This window comes from Lissotriton vulgaris, chromosome 3_1 (genome assembly GCF_964263255.1).
Source record: "Lissotriton vulgaris chromosome 3_1, aLisVul1.2, whole genome shotgun sequence".
NCBI classification, from domain to species: Eukaryota; Metazoa; Chordata; class Amphibia; order Caudata; family Salamandridae; genus Lissotriton; species Lissotriton vulgaris.
The window spans coordinates 2,089,065,895-2,089,075,054 of NC_141689.1; the positions used below are offsets into that span (position 1 = coordinate 2,089,065,895).

General features: G+C 44.0%; 1 protein-coding gene across 1 annotated transcript in view; it reads left to right on the plus strand.

Annotated features, from left to right (window-relative positions):
• Positions 1-1,335, plus strand: part of NMU (neuromedin U) — a 542,180-nt gene extending 540,845 nt beyond the window's left edge. Inside the window, exon 10 of the mRNA XM_086962634.1 lies at positions 955-1,335. The gene's annotated coding sequence lies outside the window, so the exon portion shown is untranslated. The remainder of the gene's footprint in view (positions 1-954) is intronic.
• The last annotated feature ends 7,825 nt before the right edge of the window (positions 1,336-9,160 follow it).

Below are 9,160 nucleotides of genomic sequence, written 5' to 3' on the forward strand. Positions count from 1 at the left end.
ATTGATTTGCATGTCTGTGTAAAGAAGCATTGGCAAAGCCAACAGCTCACCTTTGCCAATGCATGTTTCCAATGATAGCCACCAAGCCCTCCTACATACTGCCAACCCCTCTGAGGAGGATTGGGCTTGTAGGGCAAACCAATCATTATTTTAAATAATTAATGAATGTCTGTTCAACAATGCTTGCAAAAACTGCACTTTTTGGTCAAGTTTTTAAAGATATTCTAGAAAATGTGTCATTGTTTTACAATCTCGGGGACCAACCTCCCCAACCCCTGACCCACTTCAGAACTTTAATTGCCTCTCAACTCTATTCAAATGAAGCTACCTTTTGGAAGGGAACGTGCGTTAGTTTAATTTACGATGTTAGCTTGCATACCCTGATGCAGGATTGCCACCTCTCCACTTTCAAAGTTTACCAGCATTCAATGTTTTCAGCACATCCCAATGCCTTCTCCGAGGCAGAGGATACGTGCGAGGCATTCTCATAGGTTTCCGCCTGGCAGGCTTTCAGGCTATATTTTTTGTACATAGATAATCTGTAGAATAAGGTGATTTAAGGCTCTTGGCTGGTTGGAGCATTCTTTGCTAAACCCAGAAGAGCTATGTAATGAGGGCGAACCAGGTCGCATGTTTCTGGAGTTTCCGTGACCCAGCGTGCAATGCACCACTTCACACTGCCCACACACAATTTAGGTATCTAATGTTGTAGGTTTATTCACTTTACGGTTGTTTGCGTGTATATTTTATATTTATTGCTAGAATGTGAATGCGTTATTTCGTATATATGATGACAAACTGTCAAATACTGCAAATTGTTGATGTACAAAGTGTTGTTCTTTCTCACTTCATGGTTTCATCTCACCTCACTTATGCTTAGGACGTATTAAAACTTAACTTAACAAAAAACATTGCATCCTTTCTCACTATATAATTTCCTATTTTATTTTTCAGAATTCGTTTGCTTCTTTGGACCTAAAAGTGCTGTGGGAATGCAGACTGAACAGACACGTTTTCTTCAAAAATGTCTCTCACCAACTGTACAATTCTTAATAACTCACTTCAGAATGTAAATGTTCTTAAATTATTTTTGGTTGGATCTAAAAGGGTTTAACTTCTTATATACATTTAATGCATACCAAATATTTGTTTCCCAGTGTTCTAATATTTACAATTTTTGTGTTTTAATGGAACTGTAAATGACAGAGTAACATATAATAATATCCATGCATGCAAACTATCTGCTCTATCACAATATTGCTAGAAATATGTATTTGCTGCTGTAAATAAAGTAACCGGCAAAGAGTTGTTTTTAATGAGACATCTGACGCCTTTAAGATACTGGAGTGTTGAGTGTCTTCTTTCCTCTGAGTGTTGCGAGATGGAAGCTTCTTCATTGCTTCCTACTTTCACAGGGTATCTTTCTTACTGCTGCCTCATTTCGCTTTACCTGCACCTTTTTCAGCTTTTTAATGACTGTCATAGCATTCGCCAACTCAACTATTGACAACAGAACCGTAGTCCTCCTAGCCAAGACTGTATTTAAAGATATTCCATCACAGAATTTCTTCATGGGGCAGGTACAGATGACGAGCGGGTGTTGCCATGCAGGTGTGACTTCTGAGAATTTAAGGGTAGCTCTCCTGACTTTGGTTTGCCCAGAGAATACATTTTAAATTATGATCTTTTTTTAATGTACTAATGATTTATGTACCCTCCTTGACAGATCTCGGTTGTTTCCAACCATTAACGAGCAGGGGCGGTGGGTGGCATTTGAAAGTGGTGGGGCTCAAAGTGATTTGCATACAGCACCGTAGCGAGCGCAGCGAGCGAGCCCGAACCCCAAAAGGGAGGTTTGGGGGGGTTACACCCCCACGAAAACTTTGAAAAAAAAGAAGAAAAATCGTGCATTTTCAAGCAAATTTGAGAAAGCAGGAAGGTTAATAAAGTAATTGTGAAAGTGCAGTTATTACATTAATAGATGGCATAACATAGGTAGCTGCTTAATCAGTATAACCACAGAGCTTCATACATTCACACTTGTAAAAGCCTCTAATGTGAGCCATGATGTCTTGCCTAAGGCGCAAACTGGACTGATTAAGGTAATGCATTTTAAATATAAAATGGAAATGTGAAAGGAGTGTGTAGGAAGACTTCATGGACATTGTTGGTAATTTAAACACCATTATTCAGCTCATGGATATCTTCTAATAGTTATGCGCGGCAGCTTGCCTCTCTAAAGGCATAGAAAATCCTCTGAAACATCACACATATTGCATTCTAAAATGTTACAAGTCATGCACTAGGCTGCCTTTTTAAGTACATTAAGCACATACAGGGATATTATTACAGAGTAAAAATATTTGATGTAAACAAGGGAGTAGCCAGAAAAAGAAAATATGCCCCAGACAGGCTTAGAAGGAGAGCTCCCCCTGAGGGAGTTCTAAAACATATTTCCTGCCCCATCCCCCTTTCAGTCTTTTTCGTCCTTTCAGTCCTTCGACACATATTTCTTTTTCTATCGGTTTCCGTCCTCCTTTGATAATCTTTGTAATTTTTCTAATAGTTCTTTATTCTTGCTGCCCTTCGTTCACCCATCCTTCCTTCTCTGCAGCTGTCATTCTTCCTTTCTTCACCAATACATTCATGCTTTTGCCTGTGCATCTATATCTTCACCCATACTTCCTTTTTTAAATCCTTCCAACTATTAGTCTCTTTATTGAGGCATCCTTCTCTTCATCCATCCACTTATTCTCTCCATCCATCGTCCATTGTTCTGCCCATCCAACCAATCATCCATCCACCAGTCCACCCCTTTCCCCATCTATCCATCTCTCATCCCCACTTATCTTTCTTCCATTGAGGCTGTCTTGTGAAATTTGTTCCATCGCTTCATAAAGTCTTTATACTGCTCCCCTGCAGTGGTATTTATGAGCATCATTTTGGAAACTAGCGGTCTCTGATCAAACTAAGATCAGCTATAAACAAACAATTACATGTTTCATATTACTGAGAACTGCTCAGTGTCACCCACCCTTTAAGCTGCTAAATTGGTAGTTGATGATGCCCCTGGATGTAAATGTGGAATGTCCAGTATTGACCCCTTTTCCCCTTGAGTTTGTGAAGCATTTTATTTTTTCTCGAGGGGAGGGAGGTGGTGGTCTTGGTGGTGGAGAGAGTTGAGCATGTGAGGGAGGGTTGGACACCACACAGTGCATTCAATACGTAGATCACACATTCAAGCCTGAGAATATGACATGAAACACATTCACTCTACTTCAATATGAGACCACGCCTCTACTGTTCCTCCCTCAAATACAGGCATGGCTTCAGGAAGTGTTATCTGAATAGCCAAGGGTGTATTTGAGCTTCGCCGGCAACAATGGGGGCCCAATCTGGTAACCAGTGACAAGCGAGACATACTCTAGGCTCCCGGGCACATATTCTGTGGCACAACACACGTTGTGGCAGAGACAGGTCTTTTAATTATCGCTTTTGATCTCAGCGTTTTTTTAAAAGTTAGGTTTCATTTCTGTGGCGACGATGCTTTTTACAGGTGTCAGGTTTTCTGCTACCTGAATCCTTCACAGAAAATCACACAAGTTCATTGAAAGTAACATCTGAGTTAATTTGAAAAGTTTTAATTTTCATCCTGAGATAATTTGAGGCGCTGCGCTATCCTGTAACGTGTACTGATTTAAATCAAAATGCTATTGGGACCAAAATGAGCACAATTTAGGGAAATGTAAGGTAACACATTTTTTAAGTGTGTGTTGTGTGTTAAAATGTGCAAAGAAGCACATCAGGCTACGTGCAATAAAACCTTCAACATATATGAGATAGATTACAGTCTCCCGAGTCCTACGCCTTGCAAAATGGACCAGGCTCCTCAGCCCACTATTATCAGTATTCGACCAACTTGTGTCATTTAATGACAGTAACGGGTTTGGCACGGGAGTGACCACAGATCACCATAGCACTGCGAAACCAGAAGATCGGACCGAACTTGACTGTCAACGTGGACAAAAAAGAAGCCAGGCGACTAGCAGAACAGGTAAAATGGAAACAGAATCGCGCAGGTTGATGCAACGTAGAAAGTCAATGCCCCAATCGACACACCGCGGCTGCATACAGGGTGCAATTGTTGAAAGAAAAACTGCATCTTTCATTCTTCTAAGGTTGATAAAGTTTGTATTATTGAGCTGGGTAGCATTATACGACAATTGTTAAGTGACAACATCAAATACTGTTTGTATAAGCCATATGGTTGTTACTTGTATCATTTCACACATAGACATAGGCCTGCATACTTTAAATACATACAGAGCAGAGAAAGGCTTGAATCTCTTACATACAACCAAGAGTGAGCAAATGAAACATTGTCTTTTTACAGTTTATCTCTTTGCCACCTGGCGAAATGGCATGCTGAGACTAACTTTGTTTGCTGTGATGGGCTGCAGAATGTTGGAAAAGGTGTGGGAACATCCTGCTCTACTGGGTTTAGCTTCACCCCGATTGGACAGAAGGAATAAATAAAGTGAGACATTTGGAGCCAGGTGCAATGTCGAGGGGGAAAAAGGGACCAATGTCCCCAACTTGCTACAAACTGCCCAGCATTTATCCTGAAAGCACACACCACTAAGGTGATTGGTGAGTAAGGGGCTGAAGGGAAAGGTGTAGTGGTGGTTAGGGGGCAGTCAGGCTGTAGGGAGGCATGGAGATAGGACCGTGGTGCTAACAGGGATAAGAGAGGCACTGAGGGATGCTGGCTCTCAGCCCTTTGGTATTAATACACCCCTGATGAGAAGTGTTGGTACTCTCTCCCTGTTATGACTACGTTTCTGCTGAGAGATGCTTGCTCTCAGCCCTTGATATTAATGCACCGCTGATGAGAAGTGTTGGTACTCTCGCATTGTTAATAATACGTTTCTGCTGAGGGATGCTGGCTCTCAGTCCTTTGGTATTAACACACCCCTGGTGAGAAGAACAATAGTTACTTACCTGTAATCTGTGGTTCTCCAGTATTGGTGTCTTTCATAGATTCACATGCCTGAATCATTCCCCGTCGTCGGAGTGGGAGTCCCACGGTACATAAAAAAGCAATAAAATGCTATAAATATATAGTAATACCAATAGAAATGAACCAGGAAGTAAAACAGCCAATGGTACAGTAGGCAAAAACTTCCCATCTATGACTATCATAGTCATTTTGTATAGTCCAAACTACAGCCAATCAGGCGCCAGCACCCACCAGAATGTTCTCCCCAGAGGCTCAGGCTCTCAGATTTTCTCGCAAGGAGTGAAGGTAAACCATAATAGCCTAGAAAGCCTCTGAGGGGAGGTGGGCGGGTTGCATGTGAATCTATGAAAGACACCAATACTGGAGAACCACAGATTACAGGTAAGTAACTATTGTTCTTCTCCAGTATTAGGGGTGTCTTTCATAGATTCACATGCCTGAATCAGAGTAGCTAGCAGTACATATCTTTGCTGCACAGACGCTCCTAACACCCAGCTTATCAGCTAGTAATGTAAATAACAATGCGAAGTGAATAAACACATATCATATAATGCATAACATAATGCAGTGAAGAAAATATGTGAAAACATAACATAAGAAGCGTCTGACAGCAGAAACAAGGAGGTGGGAAACAGAGGCTCACCTTAATGAAACAGGTTCCGTAGAACAGCTCGACCCACAGAAGTATCAGCCTCGCTGATGGACTCTAGACAGTAATGTCTGGTAAAGGTATGGCGACTTGCCCAAGTCGCCGCCTTGCAGATCTGCTGAAGTGGGACTCCAGCGAATAAGGCCGTAGATGAGGAGACTGCTCTTGTAGAGTGCGCTCTGGGCGCAGATGGTAAAGGTCTCCCAGCCTGTGCATGGCAAAAGGCAATGGCAGCAGATATCCATCTTGCAATAGTCTGTTTTGATACTGCCTGCCCCTTACGAATCGCACCGTAGGTAATGAACAACTGGTCAGAGGTGCGTACAGGAGAAGTTCTTTGTAGGTAGAATTTGAGACATCTTCTAATGTCAAGCGAGTGTAAAGCTCTTTCCGCAGGAGTTTGCGGGTCTGGAAAAAATGATTTAAGAACAACAGGTTCGTTCAGGTGAAAATCCGAAGGCACTTTCGGAATGTATTTGGGATTTGTGCGAAGTATGACAGAATCGCTAGTGAATTGGAGGAAAGGATGATGAACAGTGAAAGCTTGGATATCACTAACTCTCTTGGCGGATGTTAAGGCTAAAAGCAGTGATACCTTCCATGAAAGATACTTCAAGTCAGCTCGATGGATGGGCTCAAATGGGTGACGCATGAGTTGACCCAGGACCACATTCAGATGCCACAAAGGAGGCGGACGACGTACAGGAGGGAACATTCTAAAGAGACCCTTAAAGAACTGTTGGATAATTCTTGATGAATACAGAGAATTGGACCCATCCTGTCGATATCTGGATATTGCAGCCAGAAATACTTTCAAAGTAGCATGGGACAGACCTGTTCGTGCCAACTGCAAGAAAAAAGGAAGAATTTCCTCAGGCTTTGCCAAGAAGGGGTGAACACCTGCTGAACGGCACCAGATACAGAAGCGTCTCCATTTGAGACTGTAAGTCTTGATGGTTGCGGGTGCTCTAGCTTTGGCCAACACCTCTTTACAGTCTGCTGGGATGTTCAAGTGTGCAAACTCATGGTGTTCAGGAGCCAAGCCGCTAATCTCAGCGATGCTGGGTCCGGATGGAAGACTTGACCTTCCTGAACACTGAGCAAGTTCGGGATAGGATGTAACTGAATTGGTTTGCTCTCTGATAGTAGGAGGAGCTCCGTAAACCAATACTGGCGCGGCCATCTGGGCGCGATCAGGATCAGTCGGCAAGGTTCCTTCCTCATCTTCCGCAGAACCCTGGGGACTAACGGAATCGGTGGGAAAGCGTACGCAAACCTCAGGGACCAATCGAGGGAGAATGCATTCCCCAGAGAATTCTTGTGGGGGTGCCAGCTGGCGAAGCTCAGGCATTTGCTGTTGGTACTTGTCGCAAATAGGTCTAGGTCGGGCCAACCCCACTGATGAAAGATGTGGTCCACTGTGTTCTGGTGAAGCTCCCATTCGTGGTTGGTGACTGTGGTCCTGCTGAGTGCATCCGCAAGGACGTTTTCCGTTCCCGGAACATGCACCGCATGCAACTGTACATTGTGGTGAAGAGCCCATGTCCATAATTCCTGCGCCTCTTGAGACAGGAGAAGAGATCGAGTTCCTCCCTGTTTGTTGACGTAGTGCATACTTGTTGTGTTGTCTGTTCTTATCAACACATTGGTGTTCTGAATGATGGCACAAAACGCCTTGAGGGCAAGAAAAATGGCTCTCAGTTCCAAACGATTGATGTGCCACCGTTTCTGTTGTACAGTCCATTTGCCACTGATCGTGAGGCCTTGCAGATGAGCCCCCCAGCCCTCGAGGGATGCATCTGTAGTGATGGTGAGACTTGGTGGTTCTTGAAGGAACGCATGACCCTGACTGAGATGACACCTCTGTGTCCACCACAGAAGAGACTCTTTCATGAGTGGTGTGATTTGAATGAGGTCCTCGAAAGTGCCTGACACCTGTTGCCACTGTAGGACTAGTTCCTCCTGGAGCGGCCTCATTTGAAGCCTGCAATTTGGAAGTAATGGAATACAAGCCGATGCCATCCCCAGAAAGGATTTGTATAGTCGGACAGAAACTGACTTTCTTTGCATGAGATCTTGTGCTAGCCGACTTATTTTCATTTGTCTCTCCTTGGAGACGAAAGCTTTGCATTTGTGAGTGTCCAACATTGCTCCTAAGAATGCTATTCTTTGAGACGATTGCATTTGGGATTTGGAGAAATTTATTGTCAGGCCTAGAGACTGAAACAGGTGGAGACACTGGTGAAGGTGACGTTGAACGGTGCCATGAGAATTGGCCTTTATAAGGCAATCGTCCAGATATGGGAAAATTTGTATTCCCTCCAGCCGGAGGTGCGCAGCTACTGGAGCTAAAACCTTCGTAAAAACTCTTGGAGCTGACCGTAGTCCAAAAGGAAGGACTTTGAATTGGTAGTCCCTGCCAGCCACCCTGAAGCGAAGGAATTTCCTGTGGCGAGGTAGGATGGGGATGTGGAAATATGCATCCTGGAGGTCTAGGGTGACCATGCAATCTCCCGGTGATAAAAGATGCAAAATTTCTTGAAGAGAGAGCATCCGGAATGTTAATTTCCTTAGGTATTTGTTTAATGCACGAAGATCGAGGATCGGGCGCCACTCCCCGTTCTTCTTTCTGATCAGGAAGAACCTGGAGTAAAATCCTAGTCCTCTCATCCTCTGAGGAACGCTCTCGATAGCTCCTTTTTGTATCATCATTTTGATTTGGGTAAGCAGCTCCTTCAGGTGAGCTGGAGGCGGGCCCTTTGGTGGTACATTTGGGGGAAATTTTTCGAATTCTAGGGCATGGCCCCTGGCGACAATATCCAGGACCCATTTGTCCGTTGTTATCGACTGCCAATTGGAGTAAAATTTGGAGATTCTTCCGCCAAGTCTTTTGAGAGGGTGAAAAGACGGTGGTGGCAGATGAAAAATATCATTGTCGCTTGTCCTTGCCGCGGTATGTAGCCCTACCCCTGTTTGGGGTGTATTGAGATTTTTTCTGCCCATAAGACTGGTAGCGCTGATTTTGGTAGCGCTGATTACCCTGACGGTATGAGGATTGTTGATGTTGTTGCTGGTACCCACCTCTATTGAAGGACGTTCCTCGTCCTCTCGCTCCTCGAAAGGGCGGCTTGTGAAATTGCAGAGTGCCTAAGGATTTGGCCGTTTCGGTATCCTTCTTGATAGTCTGTAAGGCCTCCTCTACCTCAGGGCCGAATAAATATTCGCCATCAAATGGCATGTCTAGAACTCGGTTTTGCACTTCCTGTCTAAAGGCAGTGGAACGTAACCACCCCTGTCTACGGAGAACCGCAGCCCCTGCTAATTGGCGAAAACCTGTAGATGCCACATCAACAGCTGAATCAATTATCTCTTCAGAGGTCCTTTGACCTTCATGGAGAATCTGGAGTGCTTCCGCCTTGGATGGCTCAGGGAGTAGATCGATAAATGGTGAGATGTCAGACCACATTTGACGGTCGTAACGACCTAAGATG